General features: G+C 45.5%; 1 protein-coding gene and 1 long non-coding RNA gene across 5 annotated transcripts in view; one reads left to right on the top strand and one right to left on the bottom strand.

Annotated features, from left to right (window-relative positions):
- Nucleotides 1-23,159, top strand: part of LOC134737627 (uncharacterized) — a 278,740-nt gene extending 255,581 nt beyond the window's left edge. The window contains exons 3-4 of the long non-coding RNA XR_010122715.1: nt 8,869-8,984; nt 22,818-23,159. This is a non-coding gene — a long non-coding RNA (uncharacterized LOC134737627). The remainder of the gene's footprint in view (nt 1-8,868; nt 8,985-22,817) is intronic.
- The window catches only part of CCDC60 (coiled-coil domain containing 60), a 202,602-nt gene that overhangs the window by 128,945 nt on the left and 45,801 nt on the right, over nt 1-27,856 (bottom strand). The window lies entirely within an intron of this gene.

Raw genomic sequence — 27,856 nt, 5'->3', positions numbered from 1 at the left:
ACTCTTCTCATCAGACTTAGCATAGAAACACACAGATTTCCCTAGGTCTTTGGGTCTCCATTTCTGAAGGCTCTCATGTTATGTAAAACTTTGGTTAAAAAAATAAATGCGGCTAGGTGCAGTGCTTCACGCCAGTAATCCCAGCACTTTGGGAGGATGAGGTGAGCGGATCACTTGAGGCCAGCCTGGCCAACATGGCAAAACCCTGTCTCTACTAAAAAAAATACAAAAATTAGCTGAGTGTAGTGGTGCGCACCTGTAGTCCCAGCTACTCAGGAGGCTGAGGCAGGAGAATCGCTTGAACCCGGGAGGCGGAGGCTGCAGTGAGCCGAGATCACGCCACTGCACTGCAGCCTGAGTGACAGAGCGAGACTCCGTCTCAAAAAAAATTGTTATGCTTTTCTCTCATTAATATGTCTTTTGTTATGGGGATGTCATCCAAGAACTGTGATGGGTGAGGTAAAGGATTTTACTTTTTCTGCCCTATAGGTGTCTCAGGCAGAAGGAACCAGGAGCTGGAATGGTTGGAATGCAGGGTATGGGATGTGTGTGTGTGCCTGTGTGTATGTGCCTGTGAGTGTGTGTGTGTGTGTGTGTGTGTGTGTTTATCAGGGTGTGGTGATGAAGGTTTTCCTCATGTCACCAGGCAGAAGAGAACATTCCCAAAGCTGGTAATGCTGTTGAGAAGCCATTTCAGCAAAATCAGCTTAGGGGTGAGGGCCCAGTGAAGGACTGAAGATGAAGCATTGAGTTTTCTGTCATTTCATTTTTTATTACTTTAGTTTTTTTAAAGCAAGTAGTATTTTCAAATGGTTTAAAAAACGTATCAAAAGGTATGTCACTTTTTAAAATGTATGACTTCCCCCTTGTCCTCAAACCATTCATTTCCCTCCCCAGAAATGACTAGTGTTATCAAGTTCTTGTGTATCCTTCGAGAGAGATTTGGAAACCACACACACACACACAGACACACACACACACACACGAACTCTTTCCAACACTAGCATCTACCTTTCACACAAATACACATGGTAGCACTGTTTGTGCCCTGATTTCCCCTGACATAACAATGTATCTTGGAGAGTGTCAGGGTATTGAGTATCGTGGGACTATAAGGAGGCTGGAGCAGGTTGATGCTAAACTCTTGAGTCTTTGGAGCTGAATCTGGAACAAGAGTGGTGGCTAAGAGGCTGTCATTAATGCATGGATTGGAGCTCTGAGAAGAGGATGGAATTGGAAGTTAAGGTAAGGAGTGTTGAATTAACTGTCAGAGAGGGAGGTGGGGAAAGGGGGCAGAGAGAGAGAAAGAGTGAGAGGGAGACACACAGAGAGAGGCAGACAGACAGAGACAGAGAGGGGGGCCTTGGAGGGAGGAGGGGAGAAGAGGATACTAAGATTATGAAGATTAGAAAGCCAAAGACTGACACAGGGGGAAATTATCAAGGAACACAGAGGACCAAGAAGATACAGAAAAGCCTGCCTGTTTCAGTAAATAAAGTTTTATTAGAACACAGAAAATGAATATTGAGTGAAATCCCAGTCTTCTATGTTTGCAAAATCTCAAATCATTTATCTTTTTGCATTTCTTAATTGTTTGTTGGTGTGAGGGCTGGAGCACATTTTGGGGACAATAAAGATGTCATTCATTAAGGGCTTGCTGCTGCCTAGTAGCCGCAATGCCTCCTCTTCTTCACTGCAAGGGAGACCTTCAGTAGATAACCAGGCAACTTCCCAAGGTGTTATAGAAGTTCTTTTTGGCTGTCACAACTTGCTGGGGGTGGGGGGGTGGTGCATCTGGTAAGTAGATGCCCATGATGCTGCTAAACATCCTACAATATACAGGACAGTCCTTCTTCCCCCACAAAGCTGTATCAGCTCCAAACTGTCAAGAGTGCTGAGGTTGAGCAACACTGTTGCTAAGACAAGTGCTGTGTTTTAATTTCGCCTGGAGATCCCGGGGCACCCAGCACCTCGGTTGGTGATGATCAGGATCTAGGTTTTGCTTTCCCCTACACCAGAGTCTGTGGTAGGCAGCCTCGTAAGATATCCTCCATGATCCCCGCTTCCTGGTACTCACACTCTTGTGTAATCCCCTTCCCTGGAGGTTGGGCTGAACCTAGTAACTCACTTCTAATGACTAGAATATGGCAAAAGTGATGCAATGTCTCTTCTGAGATGAGGTTACAGGATAAACATGGCTTCTCTCTTGGGCAGCTGCTCTTGATCTGGGGAAAACCAGCTTCTAAGTTGTGAGCTTCTCTTTGGGAGAGGTCTTCTCCTTGAGAGAGGTCTTCTCTTTGGGAGAGGTCCACATAGCAAGAAACTTATTAGGTTGGTGCCAATGTCATTGCGGTTATTGCTATTACTCTTTTTTTTTTTTTTGAGACGGAGTCTCGCTTTTTCGCCCAGGCTGGAGGGCAGTGGCCTGATCTCGGCTCACTGCAAGCTCCGCCTCCCAGGTTCACGCCATTCTCCTGCCTCAGCCTCCCAAGTAGCTGGGACTACAGGCGCCCGCCACCAAACCCGGCTAATTTTTTGTATTTTTTTTAGTAGAGAGGGGGTTTCACCGTGTTAGCCAGGATGGTCTCGATCTCCTGACCTCGTGATCCACCTGCCTTGGCCTCCCAAAGTGCTGAGATTACAGGTGTGAGCCACTGCGCCCGGCCCTTGCTATTACTTTTAAATGGCAGAAACCACAACTACGTTTGCACCAGCCTATTACATCTCTAGCCTATAGCCAGAAAGCACCTGATACCAGCCAATAGCCAAGTGTGTGAGCTCAGGAGTGAGCCGTCTCCCTGTTGAGTCTTGAAATAACTGTAGGCCCAGCTACCATCTTCAGTGTGGCCTCAGGAGATCCTGAACCAGAGGCTCCCAGCTAAGCCATGCCTAGATTCCCGACCCACAGAGATAGTGAGATAATCAATGTTTGTTGCCTTAGGCTGCTAAGGTTTAGAGTAATTTGTCACATAGAAATATGTAACTGAAATACAGCTATACAGGAATAAACTCCCCACAAGAAACAGTTGATGATTTGGGTTACATAAACTCATTTACTTTCTCTTGAGGGGCTAGTCACAAAATTAATAGCTCTTCTTTGACTATATCAGTCTCCCCTATTGGCAAGAAAAATGCATTGGTCTGTTTCAGGGTGTGAGCCATTATCTAGCTCCTATATGCATTAAAAAAAACCTTTTTATTTTTAATAAAATAAAGCACAGAAAACCTTTTTATTTTTAATTTAATTTAATTTTTTGTCTATGGCCTGGGCATGACTTGGTTGTAAACAAGATCATTCCATAACTGAACTACCACTGGAGACAGCAGATTGTAGTATTGAAAAGCACAGACATAATCAGACAGACTTGGTTTTAAATCCCAGCTCTGCCATTTGCTAACTGTTAGTTTGGGCAAGAGCCGTAAGAAATACACCTTCTAGAGTGCCCATTTTATAGGTTAAAAAAAAGTCACTACCAAGGCATGGAGGGGCAGAGTGACTGCATGTAACTAGAGAGTCAGGAAATGAACCCAGTGGTGATCATTAAGTAAAGAAACTACTGGGTCGTTTGCAAGGTAAGCAAGTAGGACAACAATCTCGGGCTTTCTTAATTGGTACATATGCATGCATGTGTGCTTGGATAGATACAACATATTTTTAGTAATTAATTAATTTATTTTTGAGACAGGGTCTTTCTCTGTCACCCAGACTGGAGTGCAGTGGCATGATCATAGCTCACTGCAGTCTCGAACTCTCGGGTTCAAGTGATCCTCCTTCCTGAGGCTCCCAAGTAGCTGGGACCACAGGCATGTGCCACCATGCCTGGCTAATTAAATTTCTTTCTTTTCTTTCTTTTTTTTTTTTTGTAGAGGTGAGTTGTCACTATGTTGCTGAGGCTGATGTTGAACTCCTAGCCTCAAGTAATCGTCCCACCTTGGCCTCCCAAAGTGCTGGGATTATAGGTGTGAGCCACAGTGCCTGGCCAGATACATCATCTTATAATTTTAATTTTCCCACTGCACTTGGTCACCTGGCTTCTAGTGTTGTTATGCTCCATTTACGTACACACACCCTACCTGGATGGTGTGTGTACCATCCAGGCAATGACATTCATGCCAAAGGCAGTCAGAATATACCCCTCTATGGCCCTGGATGTCCCCTCGGTGTTCTCTGCTGACCCCACTGGCATTGTGGTGACTGTTCTGGCACCTCTCATGACAAGAAGATATTTGTCCTTAGCTGTCCTTAAAGTGGTATTTCCAGGCAGTGTGTTATGAACATTGAATGCTGTAAAGACTCACTGCTGATGAAGGAACTTTACAAACATGAAACCAAAATGCAGCCGTGATGCCTGTCACCATCTCTCAGTCCCTGGAGGAAGTACAGAAACCCTAGTGTATTGCATCCTCTGGTGCTCCGGCTTCAGCCTGAGGATCAGTGGGGGTATGTAGGTAAGTGGGTGAAGCTGGAGCACCAAGACTTGGCTTATATTCATGAAGTAAAAAGAGAACCAAGCAGCTCCAATTTAAAACCTTTTTTTTTTTTTTTTGCTATATTCAGCTTACCTTTTTATTATGTTTTGTATTCATATTTTAAACATATTCAAAACCACTGATTTAAGCAGCTATTCCTCTTACATTGTAAATGCTGTTTTCTCTCTCCTCCTCTGGATTCTAGCGTTGCAATGTATGCGAGGAGTATGACCTTGTCACATTGTGTTTTTGGTTTCAGGCACAATGCCAAACAAAGAGTGGCTTCTTGGTAGTTATTTGTTCAGTGAGTGGATGAAGGGATGAAAATAAAACTTCAATATGTGTTGATTTTTCAACTTTTAGACAACTCAGAGACAAAGCCTGGGAAACTGAATTATGGGTATGGAACGTGAATGCTATTGATCTTGACAATGTAAAAATAGTAGTAAAGATGCAAGGGGAGCTGATGAGACCCTCATCTCTTCTGCAAAGTAAGGAGTCAAAGACACTCTCTAGGGTGAATGAGGCAAGAAGACCCCAACTCTCTCTCTCTCTCTCTCTATATATATATATATATTATTTTTATTTTTATTTTTATTTTTTTTGAGACAGAGTTTCCCTCTTGTTGCTAAGGCTGGAGTGCAATGGCACAATTTCTGCTCACCACAATCTCCACCTCCCGGGTGGAGTGCAATGGCGCAATCTCGGCTCACTGAAACCTCCGTCTCTGAGGTTCAAGCTATTCTCCTACCTCAGCCTCCTGAGTAGCTGGGATTACAGGCATGTGCCACCACTCCCAGCTAATTTTGTATTTTTAGTAGAGGCAGAGTTTCTCTATGTTGGTCAGGCTGGTCTCAAACTCCCGATTTCAGGTGATCCACCTGCCTCGGCCTCCCAAAGTGCTGGGATTACAGGCGTGAGCCACCACACTAGGCCTCATCTATATTTTTAAATCACAGAATTAACCACTAGGGGAGCTGAAGGTAAGGCTACTTTTGGAGGGTGGGAGTTAGGGGTGGGGAGTGGTGTGGGGAAGCGGGAACTAGATCCTCATCTTTCACAGAAGAAAATTATTCAAGTCTTAAATGCATAAACTAAGAAATACAGGTAAAACTTATATAATTTAGAGGCACAGGTCATTGGAAGAAGTAGCAAAAAGTGTTAGACATGGCTGCCCTGAGGGATGGCATCAAAGATGAGAAGAGGGCAGGGAAGAGGGACTCCTGCTTTACAGCAGAAGATTTTTGATGATATTTGTTTTTTTTTTTTAAATCTGAGAATGTTTTACATTAATTTTCTAAGAACTAAGAGAGTTTGAGAGCCCTAGTTGGAGTTAAAATACAGAGCCCTACTTTGTTCCTGTGAAAATCAACAAGCACAACAAGCCTTGTAATATCCATGTTCATTCCAGAGTCAAGACAAAATTAATTTGGAAAAGAAAATACAGCCGGGGAACAGAGTTAGCAACCTCAGGAAGTTCAGGGAAATGTAACTGAGTAAGAATTATCTCCTTAATTATTTTGACCAAATCAATAACAACGCTGGATGAGAAACCACAGTTGCCACCAATGAGAATCAAGTCGCTGAGAAACTAATTGGGGTTCAGGTTTGTTTGAAAGCAAAACACCTTCCTCTTCATCGTTAGCAAACACGGTTCCAGGGGGTGTGCGCGGAGACAGGAGAAGACTGCAGTTTGCAGCCTGGGGTGGAGAAATGAGCTGAACTTGCTTATTATTTTCAAACATGAAAGCCTGAATAAAGGAGCTCCTTTCTCCAAAGAGGCGCAAGCATGGATGCCCTTGATGATGTCAAATGCTCATTTTCATGCTTTCCTGGGGTTAATCAGAGACCCAAGCAGGTTCATCATGCAAATTAGAAGGAGGTGAGCCAAACGCCACAAAGGTAGGTGCAGGAGCGTTTTTGTTTGCAGAGCACAAGCTTTTTGTGGGAACTGCAAAGATTTCTTTCAAACCATCTCCATGTGCCTTTGGGGAGGGAGTGGTGAGGATCTTTGTCTCTAAGGGGCCCTGCTGGGCACGACCTTCTAGATCTCTCATGGTTTTGGAGCTGGGTTAAGATCTTATCTAGAGCTGAGATTCAAGAGTGCCCTATCTGCCTAACTTCCGACAGACCTACCTGTCTTCATCCCTGTTGGGGTCTCTTGGCAACTAACCAGGACCTTCTCAAGTCCATCTCACACTTGGTGCCTTGCTCCTTGCTCTTCTGACCTGTGGACTTGTCAATAAATCATCCTCACTGTCCAGATATTTCTCCATTCAAAAAGGTCTTCCTGAGCCCCTCTGGGGGTCCCAGCTCAGAGCTAGGAAACACACACCCACCCCAAAACTCCCTCTCAGAGTCTCATTGATGGCAGGGTGGTGGGGGGGAGGTAGGCAGATAATTAAGCAGTTATAATACCATATGATGTAGCTGTGGTGGGAGTGAGGGAGCTGGGGGTGTGAGCAAACAACTGACCCAGCAAGGGTAGAGGGACAGTCAGAAGGATAAACAAAACGACTTTTTTTTTTTTTTTTGGAGACAGAATCTCACTCTGTCAACCAGGCTGGAGTGCAGTGGCGTGATCTCGGCTCACTGCAACCTCAGCCTCCCGGGTTCAAGTGATTCTCCTGCCTCAGCCTCCCAAGTAGCTGAGATTACAGGCATGTGCAACCATGCCCAGCTAACTTTTTTGTATTTTTAGTAGAGACAGTTTCGCCATGTTGGCCAGGCTGTTCTAGAGCTCCTGACCTCAAGTGATCTGCCCACCTCGGCCTCCAAAAGTGCTGGGATTCTAGGCATGAGCCCCCGTGCCCGGCCTAAAGAAAATGACTTCTAAGTCTGAGTACAGTTCTGAAGGATGAGGAATGATTAGTATGTGAGGTGATGGATATGTTAATTAGCTTGATTCAATCATCCCACAATGTATACATACATCAAAACATCACGTTGTATGCCATAAATATATACATTTTTTCATTTTTCAATTGAAAAAATAAAAGAAGAGGAAGGAAGAAGATGTGCCAGGCAGAGGGGACAGCATTTGCAAAGATCGGGATGGAGGTAAGTGAGAACTTGATAGTGAAGGTGGCTCAGTCCAGCTGGAGCATAGCAATAGGGTTGGTGGAGGGGAGGGGGGAGGGGTGAGGAACGAGGGAGCGGTAGAAATGGCCAAATCATGAACGTGACAGCAGCTGGGATCTGGGATTTTATGCAGAGGGCACAGGGGGAAGATGGGGCTGAGGGGTTTGAGTGTGGCTGCTGGGACTCTCCCCAAGCCACTGTGATTGGGAGTGGGACACCAATTTGTAGCTGGGTGATTAAAGCCCAATGTTATGCTCTTAGACTGCAAGCCCAGGAAATTTGCAACTTGATGATTAAAGCTCGACGTTATGCTCTTAGACTCCAAGCCCAGGAAATCTGCAGACTGGCAGCTAGACTGTACTAGTTTCCTCCCAGGCATAGATGCCCCAGTCAACTCCCCATGGGAGCCTTCCTCTCTCACCTTCCATCCATGTGGCTTCAGAGGTGAACACGGGACGCAGGCCCAGCCAATCAAAATATTCCATCTCCCTGGCTGCAGGGAGGATCTTATTTTCTCATGAGTCTGAGACCCAAAGAAAAACCAAGGTATTTAGTCTCAGGACATTTGCTGCTGCTCTTGGGAAAGAGAAGATCTCTTTCTGCTGGGGTTGCTCCCGTGGAAGAATGTGAGCCTAGAGCTCTTGGCAACTATCTTGGCCATCAACTTGGTAAAGCCTGCCTGAGAATGAAGGCAACACAGAAGAAAGAAGAGTATGTATCTGGAGATAATGTTTGAACACTTGGAACTCATTATTCCTAAAGCTAGGTTTATTTGTGGACTTTTTGTTAATCTTAATTAGTTTTCTCTTTTGCTTAGGCCACATTGAATTGGCGTTTTCTATCATTTGCAACTAGCAGGATCTTGATTTGACCATAATTTTGTTAGCATATTGCAAATATTTTTGTCAAGACAACCCCAAACTACACCCCTGGAGAGTTACACTAGTTCTCTGTGGCTAAACCAAAATCCATGGGAGATCTTTCATTTAAAAATTATCAGAGATCATCAGCATTGAGAGATTACCCAACACGACACCTCCATCACATGACAGACACACTAAAAACAGCTGCCATTTACCTACTAAGTGTCTTACTAAGTGCATACTATGTGCTACCCACTTAGTTTTACACATATTCCATTTACCCTTGCAATATATTTTGTGGGATAGGACTGCTATTGTCTCCATTTTACAGATGAGAAAACAGGTCCAGAGAGGTTAATTTCCAGTTACATGACAGAGTAAGGAACAGAGGTGGGGTTCAAACACAAACTGCACTTTGGCTCCAAAGCTTGTACTCTCTCTGCTTCACCAACAGATGTGCAATCCAAGACTCAGAGAAGCTGGAGAATTTTCCTAACATCATACAGCAAAGGAATGGAAGACTCAGGACAAGAATACATGATCCTCTCCTTCCAACATGTCACCCAGCAGGTGCAATAAATCAAAGGACAGGGTATGGGATTTGGAGTCATACAGACCTGAGTTCACCAGCCAGGGTCTTTGGCAGATAAGATTACTCTTTGAGCCTCAGTTTCCTTGTGTGCAAGGTGAGAATAATCACAGAGCCTACTTCATAGGCTTGTGATGGAGAATCAACACAACATCACATGCAGGCCCAGCCAATCAGAATATTCCACCTCCCTGGCTGCAGGGAGGATCTTATTTTTTCATGAGTCTGAGGAAGGAACATGAGGCTGCACCTCCTGTGATGGAGGTGATGTGTGTATAAAGTTCTTAGGACAGAGCCAGGTTTATGGGGGCTCTCAATAAATGTTAATTGTGAATGTAATTGTTACAATTAATAAGCTGTGCTGTTAATGAAGGTATAAAATGCAGGTGATCTGCCATATGACCACAGGCTAGTTGCTGAATTACAGCGGCCATTGGTCCCACTGGTAAAATAGGGTTATTATCTGCCTTTTGCTCATGACACCAGGGCGTTACAAGAATTAATTAGCAGCTTTACAATGTACTGTGCAGTTTGATGCTCTATAAACAGAGAAATGTGATGGTTGAATATTTATATGATATCCATTATTGAGGATATCTTGAATTGGTTTACTGATGTTAAAATAAATTCAACCTTCCAAAAGTGGATAAATCTATCTGAGTCAAACAAAAGAAGATGGCTTTTATTATCTGCCAACACCTTAGAAACCCACAACAACTGGACATCTGGACATCCATAGGCTGAGCTCAATGCCCGTGTCTTGAACGTAGAAAGAGATGCTGAGATTGTCGGGCTGTCTCTTCCTCTAGATCTGAGCTCCTTTGGGGCTAAGATTGCGTCTTGTCTTGCAGTAGATCCCCAGCCTTGAGTACAGGATTTGATACGCGGCAAGTGCTGGATAAATGCTTGATGAATGAAAGGATGGATGGATGGACAGATGGATGGACAGTTGGATGGATGAATGGGATCCTGAACCTCTTGGTGATAGGAGATTAGATGGGTCTGGTCTCAAATGATTGTGCCAAAGTAGATGGGGAGTCACATCAGGTATTGGGAGAGAAAACCTCTCAGGCAGTGTGGTAAATCGGAAGGACACTTGACATCACACAGACCTGGGTAACCAGCTCTGTGACCATGGGCCTTGGACCAAGCCCCTCTTTCTTCATCTGAGAATGTTGATAATGTCTTTGAGCTGAAAGTAACAGGAAACTCCACTCACTGTTGCTTACACATAAGGAAATTTATTACTCATGTAAGAAGAAGTACAGAGTAGGATTTGGGATTTCAGGGTTGACTTTGAAGGTCTGTCATGTCACTGAGCTCTGCACAGAGTGAATTGCCCACAGAATCAGCTTGATCTTTAGACACCTTCCCCTCATGGTTGTAAAGCGGCTTCTGGCAGCAACCAGGGTCAAGGCTTCTTTCCCGAACCCATTAGCCCAAATGGGCTCCAGGATGGCCATCATTCGAACCAGTTGTTGGCTAAGCAAATAAGATAGCTATGACTGGCCAAGTCCAGTGCTGCTCAAGCCGTGGTCCATGAACCAACGCCAGCAGCATCACTTGGGAGCTTATTACGCCTGCAAATTCATGGACTACATTCTGACCAGGTGAATCAGAACCTCTGGTGTGGACCAAGGAATCTCCACTTTCAGGCATTCCTATGGCTGTTAAAGTCTGAGAACCACTGGATTAAACTCAACTGGGAGGGGAGGGACAACTACAAAATACAGGTGATAATGCCAACTTTAGAGCGTTGCTAAGAAAACAAATAATATCACATATGTGAAAGACCATCACACAGTAGTTGCTTAAACATGTTGGTTTCCTTCATTTCTTTCCCTTTTTAGTGATATTGAAATATTTACTCTTCTCCATCAATTAGCTTCCTCCACCCAGTGCTAAATATCCTCATGCTGCTCTGACCTATGGAAACCAACCAGGCTGGGTGCGGTGGCTCACGCCTGTAATCCCAGCACTTTGGGAGGCTGAGGTGGGTGGATCACGAGGTCAGGAGATTGAGACCATCCTGGCTAATATGGTGAAACCCCGTCTCTACTAAAAATACAAAAAAATTAGCCAGGCGTGGTGGCGGGCGCCTGTAGTCCCAGCTACTCGGGAGGCTGAGGCAGGAGAATGGCGTGAACCCGGGAGGCAGAGGTTGCAGTGATCTGAGATCGTGCCACTGCACTCCAGCCTGGGTGACAGAGCGAGACTCCGTCTCAAAAAAAAAAAAAAAAAAAGGAAACCAACCTGTAGGCTAATTTATACTAAGGTGGGAGTGACACATGGCATTGCTAGCTTAGTAGCATTTTCACCTTGAAAATGTAGAGCATGGAGTGCACGATACTTAATCTAAAAGGCTGCTTGGCAAGTGGTGTAATATTAGGCATGTAGCAAGTTTTGGTGTGTAGGGGTATGTTTTAGTGTGGACTATGCTGCTCCATCCTCAGATCATACCCTATAGGTAATTTCCTACTCTGGCCACACTGAAGGGACTAGTTGGCTAAGCTGGATGCCCAGTGCAGCCACATGAACACAGGGTGTGATGTGGGAGGGCTGAGGTTAGCCAGGCTGATGGCATCACATACATCCTCCTTCCCTTCCCCCCTGTCTTCAGAGCCCTGTTGGGGACTGTTAGGGAGAATGTAGCCCCTCTTGAGGCTTTGATCTTTGGCTCTGCAAGTTCCAGATTCCCTTTGAAGTATAATTATAATTAAAAGGAAAATCGCAAGCAGACACCAGATGAGGTCTACACCCAACATGCGCTGTTGGCAGAGTTTCCTAAGTCAACAGCTGGCCCGCATGTCAGGCTCAAAGAAAAAAAGAAATTGGCCACTCATTTGAAGGAACTTTATTCTGAATGAGCTGGAACTGTAAAGGTCCCTTAATCCCTGGAGAAAAGAACAGATGGGAGGGCAAAGGAAATGTTGGCAGTGAGATGATGATTAATTAAGTTGGATCCCAGGTCCCTCTTTCAACAGGAGAATGCCCATCTGGGTCCTGGGTGCATCTCCTTTTGAGCACCCCATGAACTAAGAGAGTGACCCCAGTTTGTCATCCAGGCTTCCAGAGCTGGTTCTTTATCCTAAGCTAGGGACACAAAGACTTCTTCCTTGGGGTCAAGATAAATTGGGGCCTCTTGAATTGATGAAATATTCATACCCCACTGCCCTTCATCCTATATATTTTTTTCTCCATAGTTTTTGTTTGTTTGAAAAACTTCCTTTGGCATTGCATGGCCCTAAATTGCAGGTCAGTGTCATCACTGTGTGACTCTGGGCAAGTTAGAACCTCCCCATGCATCAATTTCCTCATCTATAAAAAGGAGACATTCATAATATTGCCTTTTTTTTTTCAGAGATATGAGAATTACAGCTAATAAATTCTAGGTACCTCGCATAGTACCTGGCATTTAGTGTGTGCTTAATAAATGTTGTCTATTAAGACAATTCCAGGCTCTGCCAATAAACGCCTTAGCTCTTGAAGGCCTAAACTAAACCTTACTACAAAGAGTCAGTATGCATTAAACAATCTTAAGACTATAAAGGGATCCTCAAGACAGATTATCTAATTGTAAAATGCTAGTTTCACCACTTAATAGTGTCCATGACCACTTTTATCAGTGAAAAGTGAACAATTTGATTTTTTTAAAGGAATGGAGTCTTGCTCTGCTGCCCAGGATAGAGGGCAGTGGTGCTGAGAGGTGACAACATGCTAGCAGCCCTCGCTCTCGGTGCCTCCTCAGCCTTGGTGCCCACTCTGGCCTCGCTTGAGGAGCCCTTCAGCCTGAGCTGCACTGTTGGAGCCCCTCTCAGGGCTGGCTGAGGCCAGAGCTGGCTCCCTCTGCTTGCGGGGAGGCGTGAAGGGAGAGGTGCGGGTGGGAACCGAGGCTGCGTGCGGTGCTTGTGGGCCAGCACGAGTTCCGGGTGGGCACGAGCTCGGAGGGCCATGCACTAGGAGCGGCTGGCTGGTGCCGGTGCCTGGCAGTGATAGGCTTAGCATCCGAGCCAGGAGCTGCAGAGGGTGCAACGGGTCCCCCAGCACTGCTGGCCTGCCCGCACCGCACTCAAATTCTCGCCAGGCCTCAGCCACTTCCCCGCAGGGCAGGTCTCGGACCTGCAGCCTGCCATGCCCGAGCCCCCGACTTCCTCACCCCCCCCACCACCCCCTTCCTCCCCCCCTTCCTCCCAATCCGCTTCCTCCCACACCCCCCCGCCGCCCCCTTCCTCCCACCCCCCAACGCTGCCCCCTTCCTTCCTCCCCGCCCTGCCCCCTTCCTCCCTGCCCCACTTTCTGACCTCCGCCCCCCACGTCCCCTTCCCCCACCTCCCCTCCCCGCCACCCCCCTCCCCCTTCCTTCCCCACCCTGCCCCCCGCCCCCCGCCCCCCGCCCCAGCCTCCCTGACCGGCGCCGCCCCCTGCTCCGTGGTGCCCGGTCCCATTGACAGCCCAAGGGCTGAGGAGTGCAGGCGGCGGGGTGGGACTGGCAGCAGCTCCACCCCTGCCCCACTCGCGGGATCCACCAGGCGAAGCCAGCTGGGCTCCTGAGTTGAGTGGGGACTTGGAGAACTTTTATGTCTAGCTGGAAGATTGTATATGCAACAATCAGCACTCTGTGTCTAGCTTGGGGTTCATGGATGCACCAATCAGCACTCTGTATCTAGCTAATCTGGTGAAGACTTGGAGAACTTTTATGTCTAGCTAGAGGATTGCAAATGCACCAATCAGCACTCTGTGTCTAGCTCAGGGATTGTAAACGCACCAATCAGCACTCTATCAAAATGGACCAATCAGCTCTCTGTAAAACGGACCAATCAGCTCTCTGTGAAATGGGCCAATCAGCAGGGTGTGGGTGGGGCCAGATAAGGGTATAAAAGCAGGCTGCGGGAGCCAGTAGAGGCAGTCCGTTCAGGTCGGTTTTCGCATGAGGGAATCTTTGTTCTTTTCCTCTTGGCAATAAATCTTGCTGCTGCTCACTCTTTGGGTTTGCTCCACCTTTATGAGCTGTAACACCATGAAGGTCTGCAGCTTCACTCCTGAAGCCAGCAAGAGCGTGAACCCACAGGGAGGAATGAACTACTCCAGACGTGCTGCCTTTAAGAGCTGTAACACTCGCTGTGAAGGTCTGCAGCTTCACTGCTGAAGCCAGCAAGACCACGGACCTACTAGAAGGAGGAAACTCTGGACACATCTGAACATCTGAAGGAACAAACTCCGGACACACCATCTTTAAGAACTGTAACACTCACTGCGAGGGTCCGCGGCTTCATTCCTGAAGTCAGTGAGAGCAAGAATCCACCAATTCTGGACACAGTATTATCACAGCTTACTGCAGCCTGGAGCTCCTGGCCTCAAGTGATTCTACCCCCTCAGCATCTTGAGTAGCTAGGACCACAGGCAGACACCAGACACCTGACTAATTATTTAAATTTTTTTGTAGAGACTGGGTCTTGCTATGTTGTATAGGCTGGTCTTGAACTCTTGGCCTCAAGTGATCCTCCTGCCTTGGCCTCTCAAAGTGCTGGGATTACAGGCATCAGCTCCTGTATCTGGCCCAATTTGATCTTTGAGGTTTTTTCCTATGGCACTCACTGTGTCATTATGACCTCCTTTCTGGAAAAGGGCCCACACCAAAGCCCTTGGTGTGATAGTGGGTCCCTGTTCCACTTCTGCGTCCATGACCCATTCCCTCTCTGTGGGGCTGGCTTTCTGGCTGGTCTCCTAGGTTCCCACTGCCACTCTCACCTCTATACAATCTGGAGTGGGTGGAATGGTGTCCTCCTGAAACTCACATCCACCCAGAATGGGACCTTATATGTTACCTTTGCAGATGTAATTAGTCAAGATAAAGTCATACTAACTTAGGCCCTAAGTCCAATGGCTGGTGTCTTTATAAGAAAAGGAGAGGATAAGGCCAGGTGTGGTGGCTCACGCTTGTAGTCCCAGCATTTTAGGAGGCTGAGGCGGGGGAATCACTTGAGGTCAGGAGTTCGATACCAGCCTGGCCAACATGGTGAGACTCAGTCTCTACTAAAAATACAAAAATTAGCCAGGTGAGGTGGTGGGCGCCTGTAATCCCAGCTACTTGGGAGAGGCAGAGGAATCCTAGCTACTTGGGGGAGGCAGAGGAATCGCTTGAACCCGGGAGGCAGAGGTTGCAGTGAGCTGAGATCGAGCCACTGCACTTCAGCCTGGGCAACAGAGCGAGACTCCGTCTAAAAAAAAAAATGAAAAGGATGCATGATGGAGGAGAATGCCATGTGAAGATGGAAGTGGAGACTGGAGTGGTGAGGCTACAAGCCAACAAACACCAAGGATTGCAGGAGCCACCAGAAGCTGGGAGAGAGGCATGGAACATGAGAGCTTCCAGAAGGAACTAACCCTACTGACATCTTGGTTTTGGACTTCTCACCTCCTGAGCTGGGAGAGAATAAATGCCTGTTGTTTTGAGCCACCCATTTGTGATCATTGGTTATGGCAGCCCTAAAAACTAATGTACCATCTTTCTGTAGAGTGAAACTCATTACCGTGCTGATATGGTTTGGGTCTTTGTCCCTGCCCAAATTTCATGTCAAATTGTAATCCTCAATGTTGGTGGGTCCTAGTGGGAGGTGATTGATTCACGAGGGTGGATTTCCCCTTTGGTGCCGTTCTCGTGACAGTTACTGCAAGATCTGGTCTTTTAAGAGTGTGTGGCACTTCCCCTCTTTCTCTCTCTTCCCCCTTTGGTAAGACAGGCCTGGTTCCCCTTTGCCTTCTGCCATGGTTATAAGTTTCCTGAGGCCTCCACAGAAGCCAGCATCATGCTTTCTGTACAGCCTGTGGAACTGTGAGCCAGGTAAACCTCCTTTCTTTGTAAATTACCCAGTCTCAGGTATTTCTTTATAGTGGTGCAAGAATGCACTAGTACACATGTTCTTGCTCAAGACCCTTCAGTGGCTTCCATGGATCACAAAGGAAAGCCTCAATTCTTCAGGGTGTTCTATAGAGTCATTCATGACTTTGCATCTGTTGGTTGCATCTCTGCCCAGATACACTCTTTTCTGCAGCCACTCTGAATTCTTCTGAAACACGCGGAACTCCTGGAAACCCATTATACCTTCTGTAGGTAATGCTGTTTCTTTCTTCTCTTACTTGGAAAACTACTCATCCTTCAAGATCCAACTTAAGTATCATCACCATTATGAAGCCTTCATAAGCACCCCCTTCTTCAGTTCTCCCTCCACTGGCTGAGTTAGTCATGCTTCTCTGTGTTTCCAGAGCATATTGATCAAGTCTCTCTTCTTGGAACACTGAGCTCATGCACTAAAGTTACTTGTTTTATGCATCTGCCCCTATTCAGGTAGGGGTCTGATCCTGAGATCAGAGTTGACCTTGTAAGGGATCAATGAGTATTTGTCGCTTGACTAAATGAAAGTTGGAGGAAAATGACATTATTTAACAGGAGATGCAACAGCTGGAAGGTGGCAAGGACAAAAAGGACATGAAGGACAAAGATATTCAATTTTCCCATTCAGTCTTGGGGAGACCAGTCGCCCATATGGTCGTGCATGCCATGCCTCAGTCACCCATGAGAATTACTGTTTTCTGTGCATTCACGGGGGTGTTCATTCTGGTAGTAACTAGAAAGTGCAACTGTGCTTTTAGGGGATGCCTGGGGGGCAGTGAGAGGTCTCCTTGGGCTTTGCCAGAGGCGCGGAGTATGTCCCTGCCTGGACTACCACATGGTGGGTGGACGCTAAGCATGTAGATCCCTTGAAGCATGAAATTACCCCCCGTTTCCTTTGTAACAGGTAGAAGGAACTAGGGAAAATGCTTTTAAGAAGAAAAAGGAGAGACGTTGGGGAGACAAGAGACAATAATGCAGATTTTAGTATCAGACAGACATAGGTTTCAAATCCTCAAGCTTCTGCTTCCCAGTGGAGTGACCTTGGACAAGTCCTTTATCTTCTCTGAGCCTCTGTGTTCTCATTTCTACCATGGTGAAGGTGCTTATAACAATACTTGCTTTGCGGTACAGTTGTAACAATTAAACTTAGTGAACACAGGATGCCTGGCATGTAGCAAGCTATTGGTAAATGGAATCTGTCATTTTTTATCTAGCATGATGATTATTAGTTCCACAAATATTTTCTGGGGGCCTATTAAGGGCCTGTCATAGTTCCAGCATCTTGAGACTCTAAAATGCTTAAGCTTAAGATGATCAGGGCTGTTAAACACTGTTTTACAACACCAAAGATGGCGTGTGTAAGTGCTCACTTCCTGAAGGTGCTGGTTAAAGTCTGATGGCTTCATTGTAGCCCTGTTGCACCAGAAGAGGTCATCTGACCTTGTGTCATTTATTAAATGAATCCTCATTTCCTTGCTCTATCCCCTCACTGAAAATGTCACACAAAAGCAGGAAGCTCCAGACTGATATTTCTTTCCTCTTGAAGCCTATCCAGGTGTGGGCACGAGTTGCCACTTTGAAGGCTCTTTTCTAAACCAGTGGGAGAAAATTTCATTTGCAAAGCTTTCCCTGTGTCTTGCTCTCCAAGGGCGAGTTGATTAAGCGTGTTTGTCTGCATTTATTCCATGTACATTTCAAAAGTTGTTTACTGCAGCTACATTTTAAAAATATAAACATGCTCCCTGTTTAATGCAGGTACAAATCTCCAGGATGTGCATCTTTGAGCCTAGGGCGTAGGTGGAGATGCAGAAAAAATAAATACTATTCAGGAGCAGCGAAAGCAAAACAAGGAATCATTTGTGAAAGAGAGAATGACTGCAGGAAGTATAAAATCAGAAATATGCTTTGGAACTCTTGGATGCTATTGTGAAATGCATTTTCCCCCTCCTCCCTTTCCAAGGAAAACTTAAACCATATTTTCTGCACGATGAAATCTTTGAAATGGCCCGAATCTCATTTTAACAAAAACACATGATTGAGTTTGTCTAATTAGACAATGTATGGTGAGTACCTGGCAACCCTCAGAATTCTTTCTTTTTTGTGACAGGATCTTGCTCTGTCACCCAGGCTGGAGTGCAGTGGTGCAATTACATCTCACTGCAGCCTCAACCTCATGGGCTCAAGTGATTCTCTCACCTCAGCCTCCTAAGTGACTGGAACCATAGGCGTGTGCCACCATGACTGTCTGATATTTTTAAGTTTTTGTATTTTTGTAGTGATGGATTCTTGCCATGTTGCCCAGGGTGGTCTCAAACTCCTTGTTTCAAGCAGTCCTCCTGCTTTGGCTTCTCAAAGTGCTGGGATTACAGGCGTAAGCCACAGCACCTGGCCACAAAACTGTTATATAGCACTTGCACCTCACAAACACGAGACCCAGGGTCAGGATGTTCAACCTGGTTTCATTTAGGAGGCAAAGTCCTCTGTTCTCCAGAGAGAGGTTTTGTACAAACATGTGGTTCATGCATTGCTATGGTTGAGCATCAACTAGCATGGCTGATTGCAGCCTATGGCATTCCCTGATTGATTGATTGATTCATCCCGTAAGTATTTATTGAGCACCACTTTGTGCTAGGCCTTATGCTATGGTGTTTGGTAGTGGGGATAACAATGATCCTAACAGTCATTTTATTGAGTGCTTATTATGCACCCTGTGTTGGGTAAGAACTTGGCATGGCATCTCTCATTTGATCTCCACCACAACTCTACTAGGCAAATGTTACTATTATTATCACCATTTTACAGATGAGAAAACCAGCCAGGACTAATTCAGCCATAATTCCAAACTCTCAGGAAGAACCTTATTGGCCTAGCTTGGGTTAAGTGTCCACTTCTCCTCACAGCAGAGGTGAAGAGAGTGGAGCTGTGTCACTTAGTTCAAAGCTGTCACAGTCCAACAGGAGGCAGTTCTTAGAGAAACAGGGTCTCTGTGAGTAGCTGCCTTCTTCCATGTCTGCTGGGCTGCAGTGGGTGGATTGGGGGAAGGTGAAGTGATGGATATCCTAGACCAGTGATATCCTAGGTCTTGGGACCACTGCACTGGGAGGTCTCACAGCATCTCCTACATCTGAACTCCACAGGACACCCCTTTCTCTAGAATAAATCCCCCTCTCTTGATCTCTGAAAGGGTTTATGTTACTTATGATTGAGGGGGCCTGAGTTAGCTGGTCTTGTAATCACAGATTGCTGAATACTTCCAGAGCCCTGTCCTGGGTTTTGGCCCCTGACCTCTGCAATATTGCACGCCGAATTTCACAGTGAAGCAAAGCAGTAGAATGCACAGCTGTCTCGAGCACTCAGACATGCCACACAACTCACTGGTATGCTGCGGGACCCCACTGCAGAAAGCTTCCAGAAGGTGGCCACTTCAGACCAAGCATTTTTGCAGGGCTCAGAAGGAAGAAAAAGATACTGGACCTTCGCTAATCCTAATACAGAAAAGCCCTGTCAACCTACACAACAAAATTCTTTTAGCTTTCTCTAGGGGTACCAACAACAACAGTAATAACAGCGCTAACGATAGCTCTTATTTGCTAGGTGCCAGATGCCGCAGCATCACATGACATGCACATTACTCTGCAGCATCCACATTACATGCAATTTTCTGTTTGACATTCACAACAGCCCTTTCCAGTAGAGGTTATTATTGTGCAGAGGCAGAAACTGAGGCCCAAGAGGGCCAAGTAACTTGCCCAAAGGCACATGGCTATGAGGTATGAGTGGTGACTCTCCAATCCAGATCAGTCTGAGGCTAGAGCCCAAGTTCTAACATTATATCCATGCCTAAGATATTAAGGCATTGTCTGGTATTTCAGCAATTTGATGGTTATTGTTGAAGTCCTCAGGATCTGCAGCTCAGAATGTCCTCTATAAGTCCTGAAAGCACCCAGACATGGATGTCATTTTAAGAAAAGATACACACACACATACACATAGCCACATACTTGGAAAAAGAAGTCACACTGGCATGAATGGTGACAGTAGGTGCTGCTGGTGCTACTGTGGCTTAGAGGAGCTCAGAATAGCCACAGAGACATGTGGGTAACAGTCCATTTTCTGATGCTTCTTGAATTTGGTTCATCTCAGCATCCTCAAATCCTCCCCTCACATTTTATAAAAAGTAAAGTCAGGCAGAACTGGGTGCTTCATTGAGGAACGTGGTTAAGACCTAATCCAAAATGAGAAATGGCATCACACAAAATCCTGAATGTGTATTGAGGTCTGACTAGTTGGCCTGAGGTTAAACAGCAGGAAATTAAGCCAAGTGGCATGGCTGCCCCGCCTGGAAGCACTGCTGCTTTTTAGAACTTTTGTAAAACTAAATGTCAATGAGGGCAAAAGGAATGAGCTCTTTAAAAATAAATGCACCTGCCACTGTTCTTGCTTAAGATCATCTAACTCCTTGCTACTCAAAGTGTGGCTTGGGAACTAGAAGCATCTGTGTCACCCGGGGGCTTGTCAGAAAAGCAAGTCTCAGCCCTACTCTGAGCTGCTGAATTCAAATCTGCATTTCCACAAGGATCTCCAAGTGATTCCTCTTGCAGATTAGAATTTGAGAAGCAGAGAGCTTCTTTCGGTCATCAAAGAACTCATCTTGGCATCATTATACTGAAAGAATGGCCACTGGATTCTCTGAGGGGTCCATCCACATTCATTCATTTGTCCATTCATTCATTCATTCATTCATTCATTCACCCATTCACCGATTCATCTATTTAAAAAATATATTGATTATCCACTAAATGTCAGGCACTGGGGCTATGACTGTAAACAGGAGAGACGTGATGTGTAGAATGGTGGGAGAGAAAGACATTAAACAAACATTTATTTAGTTATTACAGTAAGTAGCAGGATAGATAAATTTAGTAAGCACAACAAACACAGTGTTATAGGGCCCTGATCTGCTTACTGACAGGGAGCACCTGCAGGGAGGATTAGGGAAGGTGTCTTTGGGGAAGTGGTATCTAAACAGACCCAAAGAAGGACAAAAGTGTGTTTATTAAGGGAATGTTCTGGGCAGCAGGAATAGCTTGTGCAAATGCCTGGAGGCGGGAAGATGCGAGGTATATTGAAGCCTTGTCCTTTATGATTTGAGAATGGCATTATGGTAGCATTACATGTATTAGTGAGATGTTAGGAGCCTTTCCCCCTTTAGGAGAGATATTTGATGACCTATTTATTTTATATATGAAAATATGCATCATTACAGACTAAACAGACATATTTCCCTCTGGAGAAAGTCTACTTCTTTCATGTGGCCACACACCGACCAGGAGTCAGGGTGTTTTCCTTGATGCAGAGAAGAGAAAGTCATCTTTGTCTTCCATTTGCATTTTCCATTTAGTTTTCAATTCATCAGCCACTAATGGTAATGTGTGCAAAGCCACTACCCAAATGAATGGCAAGCTTGCTCTGTGTATGTGTGTGTGTGTGCATGCGTGTGTGTTGGTGGTGATTTGTGGAAGTGATGGGAGGTGGGTAGGGGGGCTAACCCTAAAGATGCCTTGGGTCTGGGGCTCAGGGGCTAAGACTCACCATGATCTACAATCCCCTGCCGTTTCCCACTCTACTTGCTTTTTTTCTAAGCCTGTCTAGTATGTTACAGCTTTGTGAGCACATGTAGTGTAGAGTTGGGAGGTGATACTGGGAAACCTCCATAGGAGAGTGGGACAAGGAGAGGAAAGTGTGTTAATGAGCAAGCAGTGACCACTGTGGGCAACTTGGGGCTCCACCCTGCTGGCACCACAGGGGAATGATATAGAGTTGGAGTCAGCAAACTTGTCTAGAAAGGGCCACACCATAAATACTAGGCTTTTGGGCGTATACAGTCTCTTGTACAACTCTGCCCTTGTAGTATGAAGGCAACTGTAGGCCATATGTAAAGAAATGGGCGTGGCTGTGTTCCAGTATAACTTTATTTATAAAAACAAGTGGTGGGCCAGATTTGGCTGGTGAACTGTAGTTTGTTGACTGTTGATATGGAAGATGTCTCAGAGTTGTTGCATCTGAAGGCGAGGCAACTGAGGTACTTATCTGTTATCATTTGTCTGCCATTGGTAGAGGGATGCTCCTTAAGGCATTGCCTTCTTGTCCCTTCTGAACTGCCCCAGACCACAGACAGAGAGCCACAGGTGCTACTGTGGGAAGCCATGATTGTGCATGAGCATGGGAAGAGCCAAGACGGGGGACTATTTTACAATGAGTGAAATAAGTCTCAGAGAGGGCAAATGATGGTATGAGGTCACAAGAAAGGTAGTGGTCATGATCAAAACAGAGCTGATCCCTATGCTGTTTTTACATGGTGACACTCTAAAAGTAGGAAATTTTATGCAGTGTTTTCCAATTGCATTTTAACATCTGTCTAGGAACTTTTGTTCTGAAGCACGCCATTTAGAAAGCATGTCACCATAACCTATTCCATGAAATGGATTTTCTTCTGCTCCCCAAACGGTTATAGAAGCACTTGAGAATCAAAGTAAGAAAAAAGATACATAATCTAAGTGTTTATTCTTAAGAACCTTTTAAAATGTCTTGATTATATGTGTTTCCAAGATGTACATGTAGAAACTTTGCAAATCAATGAAAAGGCAGCAAACTACCCAGTAGAAAATAGGGCAAATAATACAAATAAGGTAATTCTCCAAAGAGAAAATATAAATAAACAATGAATATCAGGTAAGTACAAGAAAACAACATGTCCTCTTTGCCCATCACACTGGCAGAAACTTAAACGCCTTATTAAAGGGTGGATGAAGATGTGAAGTAACTGGTGCTTGGATATTCAAGGAGGCTGTGATTTGGTACAAATTTTCTGGAGGTTTATTTGATTAATAAAATCTGTTTCCTCTCAGTTTCTTCTTCCAAGAACAAGAGAAGGAATCACAATTGGTCCATGACAGTCATGGTCATCTCATTCCTCTTGCCAGTGGCAGGTGTATGTGTGAGTTTGCAGCTTAATCCTCCCCAAGGGGATCCAAGGACTGCTGAAGAGGCATGTCTGCACATGTCACCTAGAACATCTCCAGCCATCATGTGATCCCTGGGGGAGGCATTCCCAACTCTCTGAGAGAAGCACACCAGAAAGATGGAAAGAAAGTGTCTGGCTCCAGGATGATGACATGGAGCCACTGAATTAACCGTCTTTGTGCTGCTCTAACCTTCAGAGTTCACCTTAACATGAGAAAATAAAACCCTTATTGCTTAGCCACTGGTTATCTTCTTTTATTTGCAGCCAAAAGTATCTTAACTGATATAATTATCTCTCCCATATAGAAATAGGGGCTTATATGTCCAAATAGGCAATGTACAAGTATTTTATTATAGCATTGCATGTAATCATGAGACATTAAGAGTAACCTGAAATGTGCATCAGAGGGGACCTAGGGAAATAAACTGTGATTCAGTAACACTGGAATTTGAGGCAGCCGTTAAAAGCAATTAGGTAAATTTTTATGTGCTGATCCCAACATCTCCAAGATCGCTAAGACATTTAAGTTTTAAGAAGTTGTGAAATAAATACATACGGTATAATCCCATTTATGAAAAACAAAATAATCCTTAAAATGTGTAAGATTCATATATATCTACACATTCATACCTATAGAAAAAGGGGGTGGCAGGAATCACATCATATACATAAAAGCATTTACCTCTGGAGCTGGGAGATGGGCAGGGGGTGAGAGTTAAGAGAAACTTGTGCTTTTTTATGTATGGCATTTGTCCTTTTAGCAACACAAATGAGTGAATTTAGGGCTTTGTCATAAAAAGATAATGTTTGGAAAATAGCCCACATGCTTATTATAGAAAAATCTACCAAATACTAGAATGCACAGATGTAAGTTTTGTTCAAAACCTCTGCAAGACAGAGGTTTGTTGTTGTTGTTGTTTAGAAAAACACAATATTTCAGGTTTCCTGGGGGCAAAGAGGAACTTCTCTTCAGATCCTCAAATGATTTTCATGTGTGTGGCACAATTACTCGGGCAGAGTTCAGTGTTTTTAATCAAAAGCTACTTGTCAAGTAGGCAATGTCACTTTGCCTAGCCTGCGTAAACAAAGCTTTGTGAGGACTGGGTTTGGAAAGTGGAAGAGCTGAAACATTTAAATTGGAGTGTGTGTGTGTGTGAGAGAGAGAGAGAGAGACGGGGAGGGAGGGAGAGAGAGAGAGAGAGTTGAGGGGGAAGAGGGGAGGAGGATGGAGTGCTCTGTGTGATGTACACGATTCTGGAGAATTCTCCATAGAAATATCCACTCTGTGTTTTCCAGCACCGGCTCTGCTCCCAACCACTTGGAACCATAAGAATTTGACCTTCCAAAGGAGAGAGGCTTCCTCGCAATGCTTGGTTGGTAATGACTGAGTTGTAGGCACGGACTGTTTCGTAATTGCCTTCCGGTTGTCTCCTACATTTTTCTGAGTTGGGTACCATTAGTCTCAAGGCTCCTGTCATGTGGCCATTAGATCATTGTTTTCTCTGACAGCGTCATTTCTGCAAAACCCTGGAGAGAAAATACTACACATTTTCCAGGACTAGAATGCTGCCACCTGGTCATTATGCCCAGCAGCCCTCAGACGGCTACCCCTAAAGATGTGCACCTTTAGGGCGACCGCACCGTGGCTCCCCAGACTAAACAGCTCACTGTTACTGGTTCGTTTTTTTTTTTTTTTAGAGTGGAATTACCCTGGTCAGCAAGCACCCTCTAGCACTAATTTAGGAGACTGAGTCTGACAAATGGGTGTAAAGAAAAGAAGAATGGCAGGAAAAATAGTGGTTTTCAGAAATCAAAAAGGATGCTTCTCTAAGGGTATCACTTATTTTTCCCTCCACCCCTGCAACCTACCCAGGGCAAGAGCAGAAGAAAAATTTTTCCAATAGGGTCTAATTGTTGTCTGAAATAAATGAGAACAGAGAGGTTTGAGGACTGCTGAACATGGACAGATGAGGTGGGAGGAATGGTCTTCATGACTGATTTCCAACAGCCGAGCTGCAAGGCTGAATAAAGAGGATGCCAGTGAGTCCTTAACAAAACAGCAAAAAACCAAGGCTTGCCACCTTCAGGGATCATAATTTATTCATTCAACAAATAAATGGTTGAATGGTTAGTGGTTGCTCTGTGCTGGACATTCTTCTAGGAGCTGGGGACACAGCAATGAACCAAGCAACGTCTCTATATCTTAACTGGGCTCTGAGTAGGAAAGAGATGGTGTACTCAAATTGGGAATTGGAGGAGGAGTTGAATAAAGGGACTATTTGCACAGACTGTTTGCATAGATCCCCCTACAAGGGATGGTGCAGTCCCCTGGGGCTAGCAACAGCAGGGAGCTGTTACCACCCTGAAGGGGCACAGAGGGGGAGCAGCAACTGGCAGTGAAGAGGTTAGTGGTAGGGAGAGGCTGTGTGACAGGAGCCAGGACCAGAGAATCACAAACAACCAAGTCCATGTAGCAAAAATGAGACTGGGAACAGAGACTCCAACCTTTCTATCCCCCTGCCCTTTTGTATTAGTCTGTTTTCAGGCTATTGATAAAGACATACCTGAAACTAGGTAATTTATTTTTTTAAAAAAGAGGTTTAATGGACTCATAGTTCCACATGGCTGGGCCTCACAATCATGGTGGAAGGCAAAAGGCACATCTCACGTGGCAGCAGGCAAGAGAGAATGTGAGCCAAGTGAAAGGGGAAACCCTTTATAAAACCATCAGATCTCGTGAGATTTATTCACTACCACAAGAACAGTATGGGGGAAACTGCCCCCATGATTCAATTATCTTCCATCAAGTCTCTCCCACCACATATGGGAATTACGGGAGCTACAATTCAAGATGAGATGTGGGTGGGGACACAGCCAAACCATATCACCTTTGATCTCCTAGCAGTGCTTTCTATTGGCTGAATCCAACTGGAGGCTGGAGACCAAGGGAGGTCATTAAGTTGTCATTCTCCTGGGGCACAGAGCAGGGAGGAGAAGGGTGGCAAGTGGTTCTGGAGAGGCAAATGGTATATTTCCAGCACAGTCCTTGTCCTCAAGGAGTCAATATTCTACCTATGGGACACAGACCATAAACAAATAAGCCCATAGCTCTACAATACAATATTGCCAGGACTTCATTAATCTAAGCAGCACCTCTGTGCAAATTAGAAAAAGCCACCCTCTCTCCAAGTGGATGCAGCCCCGTGCCAGGCACATGGTTTAGCCAGTGAAGCAAGGGCTGGATATCAGCACCCCCCACTCAATGTTTGGTCAGGAGCTTGTGCAGAACTCAACCCACAAAACACAATATCCTTCATGGCCAAGTGGTCAAGGTGTCATAAAGAAAATTGAGAATCCACGACTTGGAATGAGCTGGTGACAGGTGATGCACAGAAATAGCTTTTCTAGGGCATTAGTCTTGGTCATACCAGTGACATGGTGACATGCTACAAACACAGGGTCATTAAGGGGCCCCAAGGATGTCCAACAAGTTGCTCTCCCAGGACCAGCCCCTTGCAGCTCTCTGCAGACTTCGCAGGTAGGCAGAAGCCAGGATGGGTCCCTTGTAAAGTTAGCCACCAGTGGGAGCTGCCCGGAGCTTGCAGGGAATGGCAGGTCTGTCTTCTCCCAGCTCCGGCTCCCTGAACTGTGATGAGCAATTTGTCTTTCAGCCTTGATCTGCTGTCAGTGGGGCTGACACTGACTCCAAGTATTAATTTCTTCTTGAGCTGTCTTACATTGCAGTCGACAGAGGGAAACGAAAAATGAAGTAGATTTGCCAGATACAGAAACTCATCACCCAGCTGCCTTTATTAGGGGTGAAGCTGCAGGGAGGAAGAAGGCCTGAGCTGTGCTCCTCTTCTTTTCTTAAGAAGCAGATGCCAAACCCCTAATGAAGCATCTTTCATTTCGCAGCCCTGTGCTTTGACACCTTTCTGCCTTCACTCTCCCTTGGCTGCACAATATCTTAGCTCTGTCTCTCTCTCTTTTTTTTTTTTTTTGAGATGGAGTCTTGCTCTGTCCCCTAGGCTGGAGTGCAGTGGCACGATGTCAGCTCACTGCATGCTCCACCTCCTGGGTCACGACCATTCTCCTGCCTCAGCCTCCCAAGTAGTTGGGACTACAGGCGCCTGCCACCATGCCCGGCTAATTTTTTGTATTTTTAATAGAGATGGGGTTTCACTGTGTTAGCCAGGATGGTCTCGATCTCCTGACCTCGTGATCCGCCCGCCTCGGCCTCCCAAAGTGCTGGGATTACAGGCGTGAGCCACCGCGCCCAGCCTAGCTCTGTCTTTTTAAAGTGGCTAGGCAGAGATATTACAAAGAAACCCATGGACACCCCAAGTCTTTTCATCAGCTTATAACACGCTCACCCATCTCATGAATATGCCCTCTTGAAGGTCTCTTGTGTTGTCTAGATTGCGTTTTATTCAGGGATCTGTGGTGAACAGAAACAAACAGGTTCATTCAGCTCAAGTTTTTAAAAATGTAGGAAATCTCATGGTATCCAATGACAGGACGGCTCAGCTACTTGCTGTGTCTCTTGAGCTCTCAAAAGGCATGAATGCTCAGATATGCTATTCTCTGCACACTCGTTTCTTTATTCTTTCTCTCTTTGTCCTGGCTCCTTCTGCTCTCCCACAGAGCCCATCATAGCTGCCCCAACCCTAGAGTTTATGGGGCCCTCATCTCCATACTCTGTGGCTATCTGGATCCGTCTTTCAGTGTCTAAAGTCCAAGTTCCAGATAAGGAAATCTGATTGGTTCAGCTTGTATCAGGTGTTTCCCTTTGGTCCAATCATCTGTAGCCTGGAGGGTGGGACCATGTGGTCGGTATAGCTTCCTGTCTCTGAAATAGGAAATATGGGTGGGGCCAGAAGACTTCTCTAGAACATCCAGAAAGAGATGCTATAGAAGCAAAAGCAGATCTGGATAAT

This window comes from Pongo pygmaeus, chromosome 10 (assembly GCF_028885625.2).
Source record: "Pongo pygmaeus isolate AG05252 chromosome 10, NHGRI_mPonPyg2-v2.0_pri, whole genome shotgun sequence".
NCBI lineage: Eukaryota > Metazoa > Chordata > Mammalia > Primates > Hominidae > Pongo > Pongo pygmaeus.
Note: the sequence above shows the minus strand (reverse complement) of the source record. Positions and strands in the feature narration are given on the sequence as shown.